Below are 22,875 nucleotides of genomic sequence, written 5' to 3'. Positions count from 1 at the left end.
ACTACCCCATTTACAGACAGTCCCTAACTTGGCGATGATTTCAACTTACGATTTTTTGACTTTAAGGTAGTGTGAAAGCTGTACGCGTTCAGTATAAACTATACTTCAAATTTTGAATTTTGATCTTTTCCCGGGCTAGCAATAAGCAGCACAATACTCTCTCATGGTGCTGGGCAGCTGCAGCGAGCCTCAGCTCCCAGTCAGCCACGTGATCACAAGGGTAAACAACTGATACACAGAGAACAATTTAGGAACCATACAACCATTCTGTTTTTTACTTTCAGTACAGTATTCAATAAATCACATGAGATACTCAACACTGCATTATAAAATAGGTTTTGTGTTAGATGATTTTGCCCAACTGTTGGCTAATATAAGTGTCCTGAAGACGTTTAAATTAGGCTAGGCTAAGCTCTGATGTTCAGTAGCTTAGGTGTATTAAATGCATTTTTGACTTAACGATATTTTCAATTTATGAAGGGTTTATTGGGACTTAGCCCCATCATAAGTTGAGGAAGATCTGTAGTATCTAATTCTACAGTGTTGTTTTGCTGCTGCTTCTAAGATAGGCCTTACACTCCTCTGGCCCCAGTCTCCTCCCCATCTAACTAACCTGTGATGGTTCAAAAGTCAAAAGTCATTCCTGGTGTGTCTTTGTAACCTCCACAGTGCTACACACGTAGCAGCACGCAGATTAGGGCTTCTCAGCGAGAGAGACAGAACTGTGACGTGCTGCCAGTTACCTTGTACATCCTCTGTTCCAAGTACAGTGTAGGCACGTTACATATTATTTCTCATCCTTACACAGATCCTGCAAAGGAACTGATAATTTTACCTCATTTCTCAGTTGACTCTGACACTCAGAGAAGGCAAGTAACATGTATAGCTAGTAAGCGTCAGAGTTAGGGTTTGAACCCAGGTTGAAGCCAGGATTTGAACCCATGTTCTTTCTACTACTGTATACAACTTGCCTCTTTCTCAGAGCTCACATAGATTCCAAATAATCACATTATAGCAGTATCACTTTGCTTGCATCTAGTTTTGTAATTTGGGCTACTAACCTCGATGAATTCAAGTCCTATCTTGTTGACTTTCAATGTTAGCTCTGCTCTTCTGAGAATTAGGTGACCAACTTTCTGAGCAAAAGTCCTTATCTCTTTAGGGCCATTGGAGCCCTATGAGAACCCTGGAGCATCAAAGTATCATCAGTGAACATCCTGGTTCTGAAACCCAGGACCTACCCTGAGTCTAAGAGGGCCAGGGCTATCGTAGTGATGTAGGGCCTATAACTTGTCCCTTCATTTCCTTCTCTGCATTTCATCACTCCCACATTTATAAAACAACACTTCCTATATGACATAATAATGGGCAAGCACTCTATGAGCTTTCAAGTGACAAGTAAGTGCCAGGAATATTTTATTTGCCTTGGAAAGATATAAATTCCTGGGTCTATTCAGATTCCAGTGGCTTTCAGAGAAACAGAGCACGCTGCTCTCAAGAAAGGCCACCAATGGGAGTGATTTCTGGTGATGCAATGCTGATATTTTAGTACCATCCTGGAGAAGGGAAGAGGTGGAGTTTCTCTGGAGCCAGATGAACTCATAATTAGTTCTCACCCAGGCTGCTTAAGCAATTATGGTGAAACCAAATCACATTACTTTTTTTCTCTTTCTCTTGATAAAAGCCTCAGCCCTGCTCCTTCTGCCCCATAGGGCACTTGGCTGGCCATTATTTCTAACATCACAGACACTATTCTTTCCTGTTGTTTCCAGGCTACAACTGTCACTGTGTAAAATAAGAAGTGTGGGGGAAATAATGCACACCTCTTGGTCTCACTACTTCAGAGGCACCTAGCAACCCTGTCTCCAGGCAGGCAGCACGCATCTCCCTGGTAGTTTACTGCCCACTCACAGCAGAGGCGGCATGCTCTCTGCAAATAGCCTACCTCTTTGCCAGTGCCAGCTTGGTGGTGGGGTGGTGGTGTCATTTGGTGTCCTTGGGGACGTTTGGTTCTTGTTCTGGGAAGCCTAGGGCAAAGCAATGACTATTTCCCCAAAGTTGTTTGTGGAATCAGAAATTAGGTCAAGCAGTTCTGTACTTGGGGTTGCACAGTCTAAAATCAAAAGCAATGGTTTTCAACCTTAGTTTTTTCCAGTCTTTGACACATTTGACAGATAAACCTTCCAGAATGTTCATGACATTCTTTTCAAAAGAATGTTTCCCAAGTATATTTATGCAATGAGCAACCCTCCTGGACATTTTGTCCATCCACCACTGGCCCAACAATACTAGGCACACCAGCCGTCAGTTTTCTCGATATCCATTCTCTGCCTCCAAAATATCAGTTGGGATGAAGACAGCCCTGCACTGGCTTACCAACCAGCCACGTGGACTTTTCCATTTCAGGACATTATGATGAGATGTTGAGACTTATGATTTGCCTTCTGTACTTCAGGGAATTTTTAAAGGTGCTTTGTTTCTTTACTTCTTATATTTGATCTGCATTTTAACCCTCCTCCAGAGTAAAAGCCTTGGAGAGTGAAAGTTGCATCTCTTTAGGAGGGAAACCAAGCTTTTCCGGTGGTGACCGATCATGTCAGGCTTCTAGGCATGTAAAGCTTGATTTGGGGAACTGCAAGTGCTGCTGGGTAGAGGAGTGATTCCAAGATATCGGGAAGGGAATAAGTTTTAACCTCCAAGAGTCATTTCCTCACCAAACAATTATTGAATCCCTACCATTTGTGCCAGTCACTCTACTAGGAGAAAGGGAGACAAATATGATTGAAAAGTCTTATTTACAAGATCATAGTCTGGGGGATGTTTTACTGAAAACGACAGGAACAGTGCCAGATTTGTTGTAAAACAAGTACTTGCAAGTTGATTTGGGATCTCAGATGGGGATAGGAGGGCTCTCTAGGGAGATGGGAGGGGGGGAGGGAGATAAGTTTATATCATTTAATTTTTAATAATAACTATGTTTAATAACTGGCTCGCAACATCCCTGAAAATCTAACACTCAGCTCTCATGAGCTGGTATGAACTGGCTCCAGCACATTGTGAGATAAAGGTGAAACTGGGAAGTATAGATATACCTTATAGCCATGGTAAGGAGTTTGGATTCTCCCCACAAGGCATGCTAATTTCAAATATTAATTAGTGTTTTAAATTAGTTTAACTAATTAGTTAAACTAATTTAATTTAATTAGTTTAACTAATTTAACTAATTTAATTAGTGTTTCTCTTGTTTTTATTTATTTATTTTTTAAATTAATTAATTAATTAATTAATTTATTTTTGGCTGTGTTGGGTCTTCGTTTCTGTGCGGGGGCTTTCTCTAGTTGCGGCAAGCGGGGGCCACTCTTCATTGCGGTGCGCGGGCCTCTCACTATCGCGACCTCTCTTGTTGCGGAGCACAGGCTTCAGACGCGCGGGCTCAGTAGTTGTGGCTCACGGGCCGAGTTGCTCCGCGGCATGTGGGATCTTCCCAGACCAGGGCTCGAACCCGTGTCCCCTGCATTGGCAGGCAGATTCTCAACCACTGCGCCACCAGGGAAGCCCTCTCTTGTTTATTTTTAAAAAATGTTTATTTATTTGGATGTGCTGGGTCTTAGTTGCGGCACATGGGATCTTTGTTGCCACGTGCGGGATCTTTTTTTTTTTTTTTTTAGTTGTGGCATGCAGGATCTTTTAATTATGGCATGCCAGCTCTTAGTTGAGGCATGCGGGATCTAGTTCCCTGACCAGGTATCAAATCCCAGGCCCCCTGCATTGGGGGTGCAGAGTCCTAACTGCTGGACCACGGGGGAAGTCCCTTATTTTGTGTATTTTTACCTTCTTCCACCAAAGAAGGTGCCTAACTTTTATGTTTCCTTCTGTCAGAGGCTTTTGAATTGCTGGGCAGAAACCAAATATTTCTTAAGAGCTAAGCTTGGCATTACCAGCTTTCATAGGATCACCTGGATATAGTCAAGGTGAATGAAGATCAGAGTTGAGCATTATAATCTAAGACCAGAGGGCTCATTCTTGAATATTCTGTGTGAGATCCCTGTATGTTTCAAAAGATCCTTGGTGGAAGGAAGGAACCCAATAAAAAGACTGAATTTGAATTTCTCACTGACTGAGTAGGAGAGGGCTCAGCATAATGTAACTATTTTAGAGAAGTTAAGAGAAAGCACGTTTCTTGCACTCCAATGTTGAGAGTTAAACTGATAGCCATTATAGCTGTAGATCATACATGTTTTTTAACCAGAAATATAACCCAATTGTATCTAAATTTTAGAAAATAATTATTACCCATGTAGAAGAGGAATTGGAAGGGGGAGAACCTGACTGAAAAATGAGACCAGTTAGGTGAGATTATCTGCCATGATAAGGAGAGTAATCAGAGAAGTCTCTGGAAAGGCTCCACAACATTTCAGAGGATAAATCACAAAAGGTGTGCATACAGGTTGAAGGATTTAAAATATGAGCTGTTAATGGCTCAGAGGCAAATGCAACCCTATGCCTATGTTGGTTACCACTGTCTTCTGCATGCCTAGCACAGTGCCTCATACTTAGCAGGTGCTTAATAAATACTTGAAGGAATGAAAGGGCAGTAAATGAATAAGTCCAGTGAACAAGCAAATACATATGTTTTCACTACATTAAAAATGAGTCTGGTCAAAGAATAACAAGACAAGACACAGACTGGGAGAAAATCTTTGCAAAAGACACATCTGATAAAGGACTGTTATCCAAAATACACAAAGAACTTTTAAAAACCAACAATAAGAAAACTAACAACCTGATTTAAAAATTGGCAAAAGACCCAAAAGATACCTCACCAAAGAAGATATACAAATAGCAAATAAAACATATGAAAAGATGTTCTATTTTATATGTCATTAGGGAAATGTAAATTAAAACAATAATGACTACCACCACACACTTATTGGAGTGGCCAAAATCCAGAGCACTGACAACACCAAACACTGGCAGGGATGTAGAGCAACAGGAACTCTCATTCATTACTGGTGGGAATGCAAAATGATACAGCCACTTTGGAAGACAGTTGGCAGTCAAGATAAAACTAAACATTCCATTAGCATGTGATCCAGCAATCATACTTCTTAGTATTTATCCAGAGGAGTTGAAAACTTTTGTCCACATAACAACCTGCACACAAATGTTTATAGCAATTTTATTTATAATTGCTAACATGTGGGAGCAGCCAAGATGTCCTTTAGTAGGTGAATGGATAAACAAACTATGGTACATCCAGACAAAGGAATATTATTCAGCACTAAAATGAAATGAGCTATCAAGCCGTGAAAAAACATGGAGGAAACGTAAATGCATATTACTAAGTGAAAGAAGCCAAACTGAGAAGGCCACATACTGTGTGATTTCATACTGTGACATTCTGAAAAAGACAAACCTATGGAGACAATAAAAAGATCAGTGGTTGCCAGAGGTTGGGGGTGGGAGAAAAGCATGAACAGGTGGAACACAGAAGACTTTTAGGTCATTGTAACTATTCTGTATTGATACTATCATGGTGAATACATGTTATTATATGTTTGTCAAAACCCATAGAATGTACAGAACCAAGAGTAAAAGCTAGTGTCAAGCTGTGGACTTTGCATGATAATGATGTGTCAGTGTAGGCTCACCAGTTGTAGCAAATGTACCACTGTGGTGGGAGATGTTGATAGTGGGGGAAACTGTGTGTGTATTGAGGACAGAGGGTAATGGGAAATCTCAGTACGTTCCATTAAATTTTGCTATGAACAAAAACTCTAAAAAATAAAATATTCTTAAAAGGGAAAAAAAAGCATCTGGGAATTAATCTGAGGACTCATGACTCAGTACCTAAATGGTGGTTATGGAAACCAGAGCATTTCTACGTTGCCTGAAGATGATAGTCTGACCAGTAGGCTGCACTTGCATAAAGATCAATGAGCCCATCAATGAAAACAAATGCCAGTGTGGCAGGGGAAATTCAGGTATACAGATTATTATGAGGTATGTGTTGAAGAATGGAGTATGAGAATTTGAACCAACTTAACCCAGTTTACTGTTGCACAAATGTCAGGTAATTTTGGACTCCATAAGAACTCTCCAGGAGTTAGAGGGGGTGTCAGCTCTCTGTTTTCATCTTACCACCTTTCTACCAGGCAGTTGTAACAAAAGCACATTTCAGACCATATTATTCTAAGTAAACAAATATTGGGTAGCAAGCAGGCACAAAGCAATCATTCAGTCTCTGTTTACTTCTAATATTTTCAGTTTCAACCCTGACACAATAACCAGGACCTTCATGAAAGGCTCTCTCCAGGATGAAGACAGGTGTGTTCTGATGGAGAGAGGGTCAGGCCTTTTAGTCAGATCAGATAACAAGATCGTCCACTGATGGGAGGGGCACAGGGCCTTACCAACTATCCCCCTGGTATGAACTACTGGTCCAGACAGTTATTCATACTTTGTTCCTGCAAAGGTGGAGATGCACAACTTGTAACAATCGCATAACTTAAACTCCACTAATTTCGCCAATTAGAAATTCCTTCTTACACACTAAATAATAAAACTTTTGGTGTTGATTTTGACAAAAATACTTTTGAATGCCTCCTGGCCAATTCTTAGGATGTTAATTATATTAGGCCACTTCATATGCTCATTGATCCATAGGGTGTAGATTAGAGTTAAATTGTGCACACAGAGTTCCAAATGTTTACACACTGTGGTATTGTAAAGCAAATTGCAACAGACAATAAAACTGAAAGAAACATCAAGAAAAAGATTTTTAAAAAGATCCATCAGAATTAAACTGTTCCTCTGCTTTGCGTTGTACTAGTAACTATGACATCTAATTGCACATGTTACCAATTATTGTGCTGGAGAGAGTGAGTGTATATGGGGCTTTATAACATTTAAATGAAAACAGTTTAAAGCAATTTACTGACTTGGTTGATGTAGTAGCATAGTTCCTTTCTGAGATTCCCCATTAGCAAATATTTCCCATTAACAAAACCCTCTATGTAAGGGTTTATTTGGTATGTTTTTTTCTTTTTTTTCTTGGTAACAAGAAGAGCCATGAGTACTATGGATGAGCAGAAAAATATCCCAGAGAGAGGTTGTCATAGGAACTGCCCAGGAGAACAGTTATGCACAGGATAAATGCACCATCCAAAGAAGAGAGGAAAGAAGTGATCTTGAAGCTACTCTTTCTATCAGTTTTGGGAGTAAAGTGCTCATGAATCTCATGTAAATTGTCCTCAGTGATAGCAGAGGTAGGTGGGATACTAGGAGACAGGGGGCTGATGATATATACCTCACAGGATTTTTGTAGAAGATTAAAAATAGATAAAATAGGTGTGAGCATGGGCACCTGACTCTTGTTTTCCCTTCCTCATGCTGCAGCACAAGCTCCAATAAAGCTTTGCCTGAAATTCTCATCTGGCCTCTTGTCAATTTCTATTGATTAAAGAGTCCAAGGGACTGGGTCAGTATCAATTACATGGGTTACTTGATCCTGCTGGGTCCAAGCTTGAGAGCTTCTTTCCAATCAAAGTTACCCTCATGGGCATGATGTGGGTTATCCATTAAGTTCTGTTATCCTGGTCCAAGAGGTTGAATGGGCAGTCTCTAACTTAATTTTTTTTAATACAAGAATATAATTTTTAAAACCTGTTTGCTTTGAAGTAATTGTAGATTCACAGGAAATTGCAAAGAGGGTACAGAAAAGTCCCCTATACCTTTCACCCAGTGTCCGTAAATGGTTGCATCTTAAATAAATATAGTACATTATCAAAACAAGGAAATTAACAATGGTACAACATGTGTATACATCTATATAATCTTTTTTTGAATTTTGAATTTTATTTTATTTTTTTATACAGCAGGTTCTTATTAGTTATCCATTTTATACATATTAGTGTATACATGTCAATCCCAATCTCCCAATTCATCACCCCACCCCACCCCCCTTTCCCCCCTTGGTGTCCATACGTTTGTTCTCTACATCTGTGTCTCAATTTCTGCCCTGCAAACCAGTTCATCTGGACCATTTTTCTAGGTTCCACATATATGTGTTAATATACAATATTTGTTTTTCTCTTTCTGACTTACATCACTCTGTATGACAGTCTCTAGATTCATCCATGTCTCTACAAATGACCCAATTTCGTTCCTTTTTATGGCTGAGTAATATTCCATTGTATATATATATACCACAACTTCTTTATCCATTCATCTGTCAGTGGGCATTTAGGTTGCTTCCATGTCCTGGCTATTGTAAATAGTGCTGCAGTGAACATTGGGGTGCATGTGTCTTTTTGAATTACGGTTTTCTCAGGGTATATGCCCAGTACTGGGATTGCTGGATCATATGGTAGTTCTATTTTTAGTTTTTTAAGGAACCTCCATACTGTTCTCCATAGTGGGTGTATCAATTTACATTCCCACCAACAGTGCAAGAGGGTTCCCTTTTCTCCACACCCTCTCCAGCATTTGTTGTTTGTAGATTTTCTGATGATGCCCATTCTAACTGGTGTGAGGTGATACCTCATTGTAGTTTTGATTTGCATTTCTCTAATAATTAGTAATATTGAGCAATTTTTCATGTGCTTCGTGGCCATCTGTATGTCTTCTTTGGAGAAATGTCTATTTAGGTCTTCTGCCCATTTTTGGATTGGGGTGTTTGTTTCTTTAATATTGAGCTGCATGAGCTGTTTATATATTTTGGAGATTAATCCTTTGTCCATTGATTCATTTGCAAATATTTTCTCCCATTCTGAGGGTTGTCTTTTTGTCTTGTTTATGGTTTCCTTTGCTGTGCAAAAGCTTTGAAGTTTCATTAGGTCCCATTTGTTTATTTTTGTTTTTATTTCCATTACTCTAGGAGGTGGATCAAAAAAGATCTTGCTGTGATTTATGTCAAAGAGCATTCTTCCTATGTTTTCCTCTAAGAGTTTTATAGTGCCCGGTCTTACATTTAGGTCTAGAATCCATTTTGAGTTTATTTTTGTGCATGGTGTTAGGGAGTGTTCTAATTTCATTCCTTTACATGTAGCTGTCCAGTTTTCCCAGCACCACTTACTGAAGAGACTGTCTTTTCTCCATTGTATATCCTTGCCTCCTTTGTCACAGATTAATTGACCACAGATGCGTGGGTTTATCTCTGGGCTTTCTATCCTGTTCCATTGATCTATATTTCTGTTTTTGTGCCAGTACCATATTTTCTTGCTTACTATAGCTTTGTAGTATAGTCTGTAGTCAGGGAGTCTGATTCCTCCAGCTCCGTTTTTTCCCCTCAAGACTGCTTTGGCTATTTGGGGTCTTTTGTCTCCATACAAATTTTAAGATTTTTATGTTCTTGTTCTGTAAAAAATGCCATTGGTAATTTGATAGGGATTGCACTGAATCTGTAGATTGCTTTGGGTAGTAGAGTCATTTTCACAATATTCATTCTTTTAATCCAAGAACATGGTATATCTCCCCATCTGTATGTATCATCTTTAATTTCTTTGATCAGTGTCTTATAGTTTTCTGCATACAGGTCGTTTGTCTCCCTAGGTAGGTTTATTCCTAGGTATTTTATTCTTTTTGTTGCAATGGTAAATGGGAGTGTTTCCTTAATTTCTCTTTCAGATTTTTCATCATTAGTGTATAGGAATGCAAGAGATTTCTGTGCATTAATTTTGTATCCTGCAACTTTACCAAATTCATTGATTAGCTCTAGTAGTTTTCTGGTAGCATCTTTAGGATTCTCTATGTATAGTATCATGTCATCTGCAAACAGTGACAGTTTTACTTCTTCTTTTCCAATTTGGATTCCTTTTATTTCTTTTTCTTCTCTGATTGCCATGGCTAGGACTTCCAAAACTATGTTGAATAATAGTGGTGAGAGTGGACATCCTTGTCTCATTCCTGATCTTAGAGGAAATGCTTTCAGTTTTTCACCGTTGAGAATGTTTGCTGTGGGTTTGTCGTATATGGCCTTTATTATGTTGAGGTAGGTTCCCTCTCTACCCACTTTCTGGAGAGTTTTTATCATAAATGGGTGTTGAATTTTGTCGAAAGCTTTTTCTGCATCTATTGAGATGATCATATGGTTTTTATTCTTCAATTTGTTAATATGGTATATCACATTGATTGATTTGCATATATTGAAGAATCCTTGCATCCCTGGGATAAATCCTACTTGATCATGGTGATGATCCTTTTAATGTGTTGTTGGATTCTGTTTGCTACTATTTTGTTGAGGATTTTTGCATCTATAGTCATCAGTGATATTGGTCTGTAATTTTCTTTTTTTGTAGTATCTTTGTCTGGTTTTGGTATCAGGGTGATGGTGGCCTCATAGAATGAGTTTGGGAGTGTTGCTTCCTCTGCAATTTTTTGGAAGAGTTTGAGAAGAATGGGTGTTAGCTCTTCTCTAAATGTTTGATAGAATTTACCTGTGAAGCCATCTGGTCCTGGACTTTTGTTTGTTGGAAGAGTTTTAATCACAGTTTCAATTTCATTACTTGTGATTGGTCTGTTCATATTTTCTGTTTCTTCCTAGTTCAGTCTTGGAAGGTTATACCTTTCTAAGAATTTGTCTATTTCTTCCAGGTTGTCCATTTTATTGGCATAGAGTTGCTTGTAGTAGTCTCTTAGGATGCTTTGTATTTCTGTGGTGTCTGTTGTAACGTCTCCTTTTTCATTTCTAATTTTATTGATTTGAGTCCTCTCCCTCTTTTTCTTGATGAGTCTGGCTAATAGTTTATCAATTTTGTTTATCTTCTCTAAGAACCAGCTTTTAGTTTTATTGATCTTTGCTATTGTTTTCTTTGTTTCTATTTCATTTATTTCTGCTCTGATCTTTATGATTTCTTTCCTTCTGCTAACTTTGGGTTTTGTTTGTTCTTCTTTCTCTAGTTCGTTTAGGTGTAAGGTTAGATTGTTTACTTCAGATTTTTCTTGTTCCTTTAAGTAGGCTTGTATAGCTATAAACTTCCCTCTTAGAACTGCTTTTGCTGCATCCCATAGGTTTTGGACCATCGTGTGTTCATTGTCATTTGTCTCTAGGTATTTTTTGATTTCCTCTTTGATTTCTTCAGTGATCTCTTCGTTATTTAGTAATGTATTGTTTAGCCTCCATGTGTTTGTGTTTTTTCCCTGTAATTGACTTCTAATCTCATAGCGTTGTGGTCAGAAAAGATGCTTGATATGATTTCAATTTTCTTAAGTTTACTGAGGCTTGATTTGTGACCCAAGATGTGATCTATCCTGGAGAATGTTCCGTGCGCACTTGAGAAGAAAGTGTAATCTGCTGTTTTTGGATGGAATGTCCTATAAATATCAATTAAATCTATCTGGTCTATTGTGTCATTTAAAGCTTCTGTTTCCTTATTTATTTTCATTTTGGATGATCTGTCCATTGGTGTAAGTGAGGTGTTAAAGTCCCCCACTATGATTGTGTTACTGTCGATTTCCTCTTTTATAGCTGTTAGCAGTTGCCTTGTGTATTGAAGTGCTCCTATGTTGTGTGCATATATATTTATAATTGTTATATCTTCTTCTTGGATTGATCCCTTGATCATTATGTAGTATCCTTCCTTGTCTCTTGTAACATTCTTTATTTTAAAGTCTATTTTATCTGATATGAGTATAGCTCCTCCAGCTTTCTTTTGATTTCCATTTGCATGGAATATCTTTTTCCATCCCCTCACTTTCAGTCTGTGTGTGTCCCTAGGTCTGAAGTGGGTCTCTTGTAGACAGCATATATATGGGTCTTGTTTTTGTATCCATTCAGCAAGCCTGTGTCTTTTGGTTGGAGCATTTAATCCATTCACGTTTAAGGTAATTATGGATATGTATCTTCCTATGAACATTTTCTGAATTGTTTTGGGTTTGTTTTTGTAGGTCCTTTTCTTCTCTTGTGTTTCCCACTTAGAGAAGTTCCTTTAGCATTTGTTGTAGAGCTGGTTTGGTAGTGCTGAATTCTCTTAGCTTTTGCTTGTCTGTAAAGCTTTTGATTTCTCCATCAAATCTAAATGAGATCCTTGCCGGGTAGAGTAATCTTGGTTGTAGGTTCTTCCCTTTCATCACTTTAAGTATATCATGCCACTCCCTTCTGGCTTGTAGAGTTTCTTCTGAGAAATCAGCTGTTACCCTTATGGGAGTTCCCTTGTATGTTATTTGTTGTTTTTCCCTTGCTGCTTTCAATAATTTTTCTTTGTCTTTAATTTTTGCCAATTTGATTAATATGTGGAAGACACTAATTTATGTTTGAACTTCTTGAGTGGATATATCTCTATCTATCTATCTATACATAGTTTAAAATTTTTTCTTCCTTGTTTACTTCTGATGAGGGGATTTTATAATACAGACTCAAGTGAAAGAAATTTTAAGCACATTAAACATATAAGGAAAAGGGTTTATCTTTATTTTACATGCTCTAATCAGAAGTTGTTGAAATGCCTAAGCCTCTTCTTATGAGGGAGAAGGCAAGTACAGCAGAGGTTGAGTTGTCTAGGAAAAATGGTCATCATGACCTCAAGGAATCCTGCTGCCTACTTCACTCCCCAGATGGAGCCAGCACCCCGAGGATGGGGTAGGCATTGTTGGGGACATGGGGAGAGAAAAGAGACTGCAGAGGAAAGGGATTCCCAGTCTCCCACTCAAGACAGACTTTGTAAGGACTGTCAGGCATAATAAATTAAAAAAAAAATTTTTTTTTTAAGGTATAGGCTTATTTATTTATTTATTTTTGGTTGTGTTGGGTCTTCGTTTCTGTGCGAGGGCTTTCTCTAGTTGTGGCAAGTGAGGGCCACTCTTCATCGCAGTGCGCGGGCCTCTCACTATCGCGGCCTCTCTTGTTGCGGAGCACAGGCTCCAGATGCGCAGGCTCAGTAATTGTGGCTCACGGGCCTAGTTGCTCTGCGGCATGTGGGATCTTCCCAAACCAGGGCTTGAACCCGTGTCCCCTGCATTGGCAGGCAGATTCTCAACAACTGTGCCACCAGGGAAGCCCATAATAAATATTTTACCTCTGGACATGCTCTGGACTCTCTGTGTGTCAGGACCAGTTACTAGTCGGATTTTTTTTTTTTTTTTTTTGTAATGAACTGTACCTCATTCTCCTCAGGCTTTTGGGCAGAAGAGAGAGAGTATGTTTTGATTGTTATGAACTGTATCCAGCTGGTCACGTCGAACCTTGGAAGCACTGCACCTCTCATCCTCTCCTCAGTCCAGACCTATGGGAGGTGCTGCTCTAACAGGGGGTCTGGTTGGAAGCAAAATACAGTCTTTCGAAATACAGCCCTTCACTTGGCTCTTCCAGAGACACAATCCAAGGAAGGTCAACTCCAGAAAGTTGTAGTAAAAAGCTGGGTCACGAACATTCATCATTTTTAGAAAACAATGGGCAGTGGACAAAGCAAGACAGGTAACTAGCAACACATGCTTTTGCGCTACTTGGAACACAGGGCTCCTTCAGGGGTTTCCTGTTGGTGAGACAACTGCCAGCACCCCACAGATTTGTGTCAGGAATTCCAAAGAAGCAGAATCAATCATTTGTGAAGAAGCAGAACAGTCCTGTGTTAGACTTTGTATATTACTAAAAATGAGCACGAGTGAAGGTCAAATCTATCCTCCACCTTCCTAATTATAATTCAGAGGCAGAGAGAAAGGGAATAGAGAAAAAGTGGAAAAAAATTAAAAAAAGAGAGAGACTGACTGGAGTTTGGAACACTAAACAGAGACGAAAAGTTTTTCTGTCTTTGATGTGAAACACCCACATGGTCACTTTTTTTCTCCCAAAGGCATTTAATTTTGTGGGATTGAATTCTTTCTGATGTCTAGGAAAATATAAATGCCATCAACTGTTTGATCTCATCTGGGTAGTTTGTTTGTGGGTAGGGAAGTTAATGACACAGAAAGCACTAAAATCCTACAACATGCCAGCTTTGAATGATTCGCAGAGAACAGTCACAAGGCAGGTCAGATGGGGCGCTTCTGAGGTTAAAAAAAAGGATTACTTAAAACTGTGTATCTAGAAAACACAAGACATTTGTACTATTTATCATTCAGTGAAAGCTAAATAGCATTGGGACATGGTTATTTTAAGTTATAGTTTGAAAAAACAAAAACTATTATTTCTGAAGACCAAAAATTAATTTGCTAATTTAAATGATTTTGAAAATTGGCACAAAAGAGAGAAAAGAGCCTTTCATGTGATGTATAAGGAAGATCTGTTGAAGAAAATTAGCTCCTGCAGGAATATGATTGATAATGTGACATATACTCACTTTGATCTAAATTTAACATGTTCCCACATTTTCAACATTCCAGTGACTTCTAGTTACTATAGTGATGATACCTTGCAACTCAACATTTAATTCCTAGGTAACAGGCAACAATCATGGATACCAATGTGGGTATAGTTAAAAATTTATTTATTAAATATTATCTGTAGTAATCTGTTTGGAATCATCTCTCTCTCTCGCATATTTTACTCTTGCTACATCTAATAAAGAGGTTGAAACACCTTCAAATATAAGTCGTATAAGAAGAATCAATATGTCTGTTTAGGCCCTAGTTTTGAGTATAAGAAACTTGACATGATGTCAGAGCATTGCTAGGGAAACAAAAATGGGGGTTCTTAAGTAAGTGCTTTTCAGCTGGAGCTGACCTAGAAATTCACTTTTGATGTTCGATGAAGCTCTGGACAAAAAAATATCCTCAGTACTTAGAGCATCTGTTCCATCCAGTGATGTTGTACCACAGTCAGTGTTTATTCTTCTTCCAAAATGGACAGATCCATGAGGAGGGAGTTGCTTTATCTGCAACAGAAATTTCCAGATAAATGCAGAAGAAATCGTCTGACCACTGAAAAAACAAACAGTGAGTTCTTCCTCATATTGCTCTTTAGGCTTTTTAAACATCTTACCTGGAGGTCGATTTCAGCTCGCCAATAAAAAGGGTGTCCAAGTATTCATACCTGTGTAGCACAGAGATATTCCACTATTTACATTTCTAGGTATTAGCCCTATAATACAGTTTTCCTGTGTTAGAGAAGTAAGAAATCAATAGAAATTCAGGGTTCAGAAACAAGAACCCACACTTTTAAAGCCTGTTTTTCCATTGCCGCACAGGAAGCAAAAGCAAATATAAACAAACAAAAAATTTAATAAAACAGTCCAAAAATACACTAGAAAAGCAGGAGTGGCAAAAGGAGAGGGGGGAATATTAAGAAATCACAGTGTTAGGGTACGTTTAGAAACCTAACAGCAATACTGACTGTAACACGTATTAATCTCTTCTTCTGTTCCCAGCCTGAACGAGGCACCTTAACATTCATTCTTGTATTTAATCTTCGTGACAGCTATATGAAAGTGTCATTATTAATCTCTCCATTTTACAGGTGAGAAGTTAAGGCTGGGAGCATTAAAGTAACTTGCTCAAGGGATCCCAGTTAAGCTAGTAAGTGATGGGACTTGCATATTAAAAAACAAAACAAAACAAAACAAAATCCCAAGTAGTCCAGAGGAGGTAGTTGGTCTCATAAGTTCCAAAATATAATCTAGGGGAATCCATGGGCTTGCACTACAGCCTAAACCAATGAATTCATAGAGTCAAGTGGCCAGAACAGGTACACAAAACTCCCCTTGAAAGGAGGCAACTAGAAACTGGGATGTAGATTTGACTTGCATAAAACCTTTTTGTTCTATGTAGGGGAATTTTTTTGTGCCCTTTGATAAAAATACATACACTTATGTATATATTCACATCCTGAAATTGGAAAGCAGAGTAGGTGGAGGGTCTTCATAAAGTCTGATAGGCAAGAATATGATAACGTTAGACTTTGTTTTTCCTCTTACAAAGTAGTCCTATGGACCGAAAATGGATGGTGGACTTATTATTTACTGTTCTTGGGTACTCAAACAGTGGGTGTCAAACAGTGATAATCATATTTCATTACAGTCAAGGGTAATTTTAGAAGTTCATTCTGCAAGTCCCAGCATATATTATTGATTATTGTTCCATAGGAAGCGATCACAGATGAAATGTAAGATAGAGTGGTCTCTTGTATAATGATTTACATACAATTTAATGGGTCCACACCAAACTTCTAAATTAGCAGTAGAAAAGAGCAGTCACTGCAATGTGCCACAAGAGGGCGTGCTGGTACTTTTAAATATCAATAACTTGGCAGGCAAAGTGAGCATCATTAAAGACAAGGTGCAGATTTCAGGTACAAGCCAGTTGCTTTTTGTCAATCATTAAATATCAAATCTGGAAGATTTTCTTTAGTAACTTCTGTGGGATTTTAAAAGAGTAATGAGGCTTTTAAAGGCATGTTATTCCTTATTTTCATAGAAAGAAATGAGACTTTTTTTCTAAAAATTTATTTTACTGTGTTAATAGTTTATTAGATACATACTTTGAACTATCACCAATTATCAAGATGGTTTAGGGAACATTAATAGAAAATATTGTTTCCTTTTGTTATCAGCAATACAAATGACAAATTGGTGAAATTGGGGTTCAATTTAGCAGATGGGGGAAAGGTTAAGTGGAGAGAATTATGACAAATTAACAGAGATTCAAATAATCTTCTCCACACCCCTTCCCCTTACATATGTAACTAGGTGATTCATCATGTATTAAAAAATGGCTTTTATTGAAGATACTGTCCATCATTTTTAGGCCCTAATTTTGCCTCTTTAATAAACCAGTGAAATCTGAACATGAGATTAAAAAAAGAATATGTATATTATCCCTAAACCTAAGGATTAAAAATAAAGAAAAATAGGCAAATGACAAAATCCTCACAGCATATGTGTTTTTGAGTGATCCTAGAAGTATATGTGGTGTTTCTCTATTGGAGGAAAATTTATAAATATTTACACTAGAAATGTTCCTTTAGTCCAGGGATCGGCAGACTTTTTCTGTAAAGGGCCAGAAAGTAAATACTTCTGGCTTTGCAGGTCATATGGTCTCTGTCTACTTCTGGCTACTCAGTTTTGCCACTGTAACATGAAAGCAGCCATAGACAAGCAGATGAATGGGCCTGGTTGTGTCCCAGTAAAATGTCATTTACAAAAACAGGTGCCAGGCTAGATTTGGTCCCTGGATCACAGTTTGCTATACCCTGCTTTAGTCTAGCTGTGGACTCCTTCACAAAAGAGGGTGAGTGAGAAGGAGAAATAAGCTTTGGAGACCTGGACCTAGGGGTACACAAAGAACCTCCAACTGGAATGCGTAAGGATATAAAAAGCTTCCCCTCAGGTATCAAGAGAGGCTCAACAGAGTCCTTAGCAGGAAGCCAAAATTAAAACTGTCTTAGGAAAAAGTGTACTTTAGAAAATTGGTTGGAATAGATGCATAGCCCATGTCTAAAACAAATAAAGCCCTGAAGGTACAGTAAATCAAAAGTATCTAAGAGGTGGAGAGTTTGTCCTGAGCACCAGTAGCCCTGGCATTCTGAGCTACCCAGAAGTAAGGAAAATCTTGAACCTTGCAGGAAACTACAGAGTTTGGCAGCAAGACAATTGTATACATTAGTCCCAAGGATGCACCCTCATTTTCTGAACATAAGGAAGCACATTCTAAAGAAGAACTGGAACTCTAAATATTTTGACAACGTATTTCACGGTTCATAGAAACATCAGATACATTGCCTATGAGTGACAGATGCATTATACTCTGATTTAGGAGATGAGCTAAGATTTCCACAAAATCAATTAGTTAACTGCTGGAGAAAATGCTTAGAAGAGTATATACTGCAATGGTTCCCAAGTCTTGTTGCAAAATAATGTCAAGGAAATTTTTTAAAAACACAGTTTCCCAGGTCTCATTCCAGACCTATTAGCTATTTTAGAGCCTGTGATTCAGGCATTTTTTTTTTTTTTTTGATTCAGGCATTTTGACAACACTGCCCAGCTGGGTCTTCTGAGCAACCAGACTAGCATCAGGCCAGGGACCAGCATTTGGGAACCAGTAGGACAAAGGGCAAACCCCAGATATGAAGTTTGGCCACGCTTGGCCTGCCTTTTTTTAGTCATTTGACCTTGAGCTAGGATGTAACATTTCCAAGATTCAGTAACAATACCTGTAACATGGAGCCAACGTTTGCCCCTACTGGAAGGATTGAAAATCTGATGTGGCTCTGTCAGGCTTGGAGTATAGATGCTTTTGGCTCTTCTACATTCTCTCTCCCCATTCTTCATGGGGACAATGTAGCTGTATGTGCTCCACTCACCAGTGTACAGAAGTTTACTTAAAATGAAAGCATTTTTAAGAAGATACGTAAGGTTTCGTGTTGCTCCATAGGACCTTTCCTTCTTGAATTTCCTGAGAACTCTGGGTTCAGGTCACACCATCTCTACTCTTAAACATCAGCTCTGGAGAAGCCAAAGAAGGGAGACATCGAGTCCTCAGACACCCCATCAAGTCCTAGCCTGTGCTGATTTTCTTTGCAACTTGACTTAAGACAATTCCAAACTCATTACTGGTAACTTGGCTTTCAATTCCAAATTCCTGCTGCGGTAGAGCTTTGTCCTTACATGCAAGTGTAGGGGGTTTTTGTTCTTTGTCAGAAGTTCAGGCGCAGTGAATTAGGCCACACCTGTTGCTCCTTTATTTTTTTTTCTCTTTTCTCTGGTTTATCTTAATGAAGAAGAGCATCACTCCCTCTAAATCTGGAGTGTGGAAAATCACGGGGCAGCCTACCAACTGTTACTTGTAAAGGGATGTGATACCGAGGAAGGAGCTGGCAACTCCCTTCCTCTGGCCCAGGAGCGTTCTTCTTACTTGTAAGCAATTATTCATCTGCTCTTTGGTAATAGGGCTTGTTCCTCCTTCCTGAACACATAAGGCCAAAATGAACTCATCAAGGAGGAAAATAATTTCTACAGTGTGTGTTATTAAAGCTCCCTCCATGGTAGGAAAGTATTTGTGGAACAGAAGAGAAGTGGAGTTTGGCAATTGTTCTGTTATTTTGTTGAAAGAAGAAAGCCAGGAAAAAATAAAATTCTGGTTAAAGGAAGAGCTGCTTTAGCGTACAGGTCCATGGTGCTCCTCCAGCAGTTGTGGCTGACAAGTTGAGAAGGCAAATCTGCATTTTGGGAATTTGTGGACTCAGCATTTGAGTTAAGTTTCTTTGCAAGTAAAACCTGAGGGTTTTGTTGTATTCTAATTTAAAGTTGGGCACTCTCCAAATTAAGAATGAAGAGTCCTACATCAGCAGGTTTACTGCTAAATTTGACTATTGGTTCTACTTAGCAACTTCAAGCAGAGTAAAGGAGGCAACTATAATATTTCAAGGAATCAAGATATGGCAATTGGACATCATTTGAATATTAGAGGTTATTTTTAGGACAATAACTCTATCATTGAATGACACCTCTAAGGCCCAAGAGCAAATCTAGTATTAAGTTATCCCCTTAAAGGATTAGCGATTTGCTTCTTAATCACTTGTTACCTATTTTTTAATCTTACTCAACGTTTTCATTGCATGGGAAAGCACTATTATTAAATGATGTCACAGTGTGTTGCAGCCCATTTATAAAAAAGCACCGAAACTTCTGCCGTGTCGAAAGCCTTCCTCCTGGCTGGAACTAATTTTGTCCACCACAAATATCAAAAGTGCCTGGAAATGTACAAAGCAATCATTTTCGACCACCAAAAGTAATGCTATTATTCTGAACCCAAAGTAATCCCTTGAGACGTTATCTTAGAAAAATAAAAAAGCATTAATAGTTTATTTTAGAGAGGAGACTCTTTGCATTCAAGATTGCTAATCTGAAAATAAAAAAAATAAGTGGCAGGCTGCTCATCTTTCTGTTTCCTTTTTTTCCACATGAGTGTTTCAGCTTTACTTAACAATTTTACTTCTGACTAATTTGAACATATGTGCATTGCTTTAGTATTTGGCTAGGAGACGATTTCTCTGGTAAAAATAATGCAAAGTCACGTTTTGTTTTCGGAATGTTTATTTCTCCTGAGATTCTGAGAGATGCTCATAGCAAATTTCTAATGCAGCTAAAACATGGCTTTATAAAACTAGAAACCTTGGCATCGTCTCTGCTCTTGTTCTCTCTGCCTCTAATCTGTGACCAAGTTCTCAGTCCCCTTCTTTTTATTTTCTCAGCCACTCCTTGCACAGTTCTTTACTGTCTCTCCCCTTGAACTACTACTGCTGTCTTCTAAATGTTCCCCCCTATTTTTTGTAATCCGTCTTCCTGAAATATAGACCCAGTTATGTCATCCTCCTGCTGAAACCTTTATTTGCCACGTTTCTGATGAGTTTGGTGACGACAGGTGTCTCTGGGATTCTCTTTGCTTTGGAGTAAGACCTTCCCTAATGTCCAGCCCTACAGGGGAGGAAGTGCTAATATTAGGCAGGTTGTCAGGCCCCAACCAAGTAACTTGGGGTTCTTCCAGAAGCCACAAGCCTAGGGGAAAACTGGATTGCTGATGAGGACATTGAGGCAGAAGCCCCTGGAGCTGGGCCCAATGGACATTGAGTGCCCAAGCACATGGGGTGATGGATAGAACAGCAGGACTAGACCCAGAGCCCACTCTCGATGGATATAGGGTAACCGATCTGCTTCCCGTCCTGTTCGGGAACTCTCCCAGGCCGAACCAACCAGTTTTAGATCTTGGTAGCAGCCAGTGGAGAAAGACTAAGAAGGGCTTCCTCTAGTCTCCAAGTCATGGTTCCCAAGCTGAGCTCATCAACTGAATTTCTCAGGAACAGTCCAGATATCCATTCCAAATGGTCTGAATCAGATTATCCAGGTCTGATTCCCAAGAATATATATTTTAAACAAGTTTTCCAGGTAATTCTTTTTTTTTTTTTTAAGATTTATTATTTATTTATTTCTTTATTTTTGTCTGTGTCAGGTCTTAGTTGCGGCATGTGGGATCTTTTGTTGCAGCGTGGGCTCTTTGCTGTGGTACGCGGGCTTGTCTCTAGTTGTGGCGTGCAGGTTTTTCTCCTCTCAAGTTGTGGCATGCAGGCTCCAGGGTGCGTGGGCTCTGTAGTTGTGATGCACGGGCTTAGTTGCCCCACGGTGTGTGGGATCTTAGTTCCCTGACCAGGGATCGAACCTGTGTCCCCTGCATTGCAAGGCAGATTCTTTACCACTGGACCACCAGGGAAGTCCCTCCAGGTGATTCGTATATAGCCAGTGCAGCTCAGGTGTGGGGAACCAGTGAATTGGGAGGGGGGGAATTAACATTCCTCACCAGGACATTCAAGGCTCTCAACCACCAAGCTCTTGTCATTCTGTAGTATTCACCTTAGTGGGTTTTTTTTTTTTCTCTCTCACTCTCTTCCCTAGTACTTGATCCCACTCACTTCTGTACATTTGCTCATATTTTTCAGTTTGCTTTGAATGCTGTTCTCCATCTTCTCCAGTTGGAAAAAATCCCACAGTTACATCAAGATCCGACTAACTGATCTGTTGTGAAGTTTCCCCTGATTCTACCAGCAGAATTAATTGCTTTTTTTATGCTCCCAGAGAACTTTGTTCATACCGTTGATAAGTATTTATCATGTTGCATTGTTACAAGATCAAGATATTCTGAATCACAAACCAGGACACGTGACCCAGCAATCAGAATTGTCTCAGATAATCTAACACACAGTTGCTTGTGTGTCTTCCCTGATAAAAGTACGAGCTCCTGTAGGCCAGACATAGGGCTGAATTCACCAGTGTAACCCACACAACCCTTAATATAGTACAAGGCACATAGAAGGTGCCTAATAAACGTTGAATCACAGAGCATTTATGTGAACATGGTGCTACCCTTGGGAGGGTCAAAATACTTTTAGCACCACTCAGAAACTAGGAGCTCCAGACTTTTCTCAGAAGGTGAATGGAGAGAGTTTTTTGTCTTTCTTTCTCTTTGTCATATTTCAGTCAAGACCAGGCGTAAAACTTGCTGGGACATCAGCAGTATTGAGCCAGGAGGATGAGAGAGGAATTCATGAGCTGCCAGAAGGGGGACTGGAGTTGGCTATATAAGATATTTACAAGATCTCAGCTCTCATAAAATTTAAATTTTAGTAGGGGAGATGGGCCCAAAACAAGTTAAACAAACACAATATTTCCAAAATGATAAGTGCTATTCTAATAAAGGAAATAGACAATAAGGAAATATGCAAATCAGATAGTGATGAGTGCCATGAAGAAAACACAGGTGGTGCTGTGTCTACAAGGGTCTGCTTGTTGAGGGTGGTGGAGCAGGATTAGGGCTCTCAGAGGTGGCTTTTGTGTTGAGTAGATAGAAGAAAAGAGCAAGCCATGCAAAGAGCTGGCAGGAAACATTTCCAGGAAGAGGAAACCTCAAATGACACAACCTGCAGATATGAATGAACTTTAGTGTTTGAAGAACGCAAAGAGACACAATGTGGCTACAGCCCAGTAACAGAGGGTCCAAGCTGCAGGAGATGTGGGAGAGGGAGGGAGGGCAGATTATGTGGGGCCTTAGAATGTCCATTTTATGCCAAATGCAATGAAAAGCCACTGGAGAATTTTAAGTAGGGAGTGACATGATCTTGTCATCTGATCTACAGTTCTGAAAACATATGATGTATAATTAGCACAATTGGGTAATTTCTAAAATAAATTTAAAGGAGGGAGTAGAATGAAGAATTTTAAAGGTTCAAAGGTGAATCTCAGGTTTTTGGCTTAGCTAATTGGGTGGTTATTGGTACTATAGAAGGAGAAAAGCTTTGTGTGAGAGTTGAGGTGTATTTTAGACATGCTGAGTCTGAGGTTTCGAGGTGACATCCAGGTGGAAATGTTGAGTAAGACACTGGGTATATGTGTCTGAAGCTTTGGGAGAAGTCTCAGTCAGAGGTGTAGATTAGAAACTCATCATGATCATATATATAGG

At 39.1% G+C, this 22,875-nt stretch overlaps 2 long non-coding RNA genes across 2 annotated transcripts in view; one reads left to right on the top strand and one right to left on the bottom strand.

The window, feature by feature from the left end:
- The window catches only part of LOC309628734, a 44,478-nt gene that overhangs the window by 5,082 nt on the left and 16,521 nt on the right, over positions 1 to 22,875 (top strand). The window lies entirely within an intron of this gene.
- On the bottom strand, positions 14,398 to 15,502 carry LOC309628745. Its single transcript, XR_014244693.1, has 2 exons — positions 14,915 to 15,502; positions 14,398 to 14,807 (listed from the first exon to the last, which is right to left on the bottom strand). It is a non-coding gene; the product is annotated as an uncharacterized lncRNA (long non-coding RNA).

The sequence above is a fragment of the Balaenoptera borealis genome (genome assembly GCF_965194805.1).
Source record: "Balaenoptera borealis genome assembly, chromosome: 5".
Classification (NCBI taxonomy): Eukaryota; Metazoa; Chordata; class Mammalia; order Artiodactyla; family Balaenopteridae; genus Balaenoptera; species Balaenoptera borealis.
This window is presented reverse-complemented; position numbering and strand designations above follow the sequence as displayed.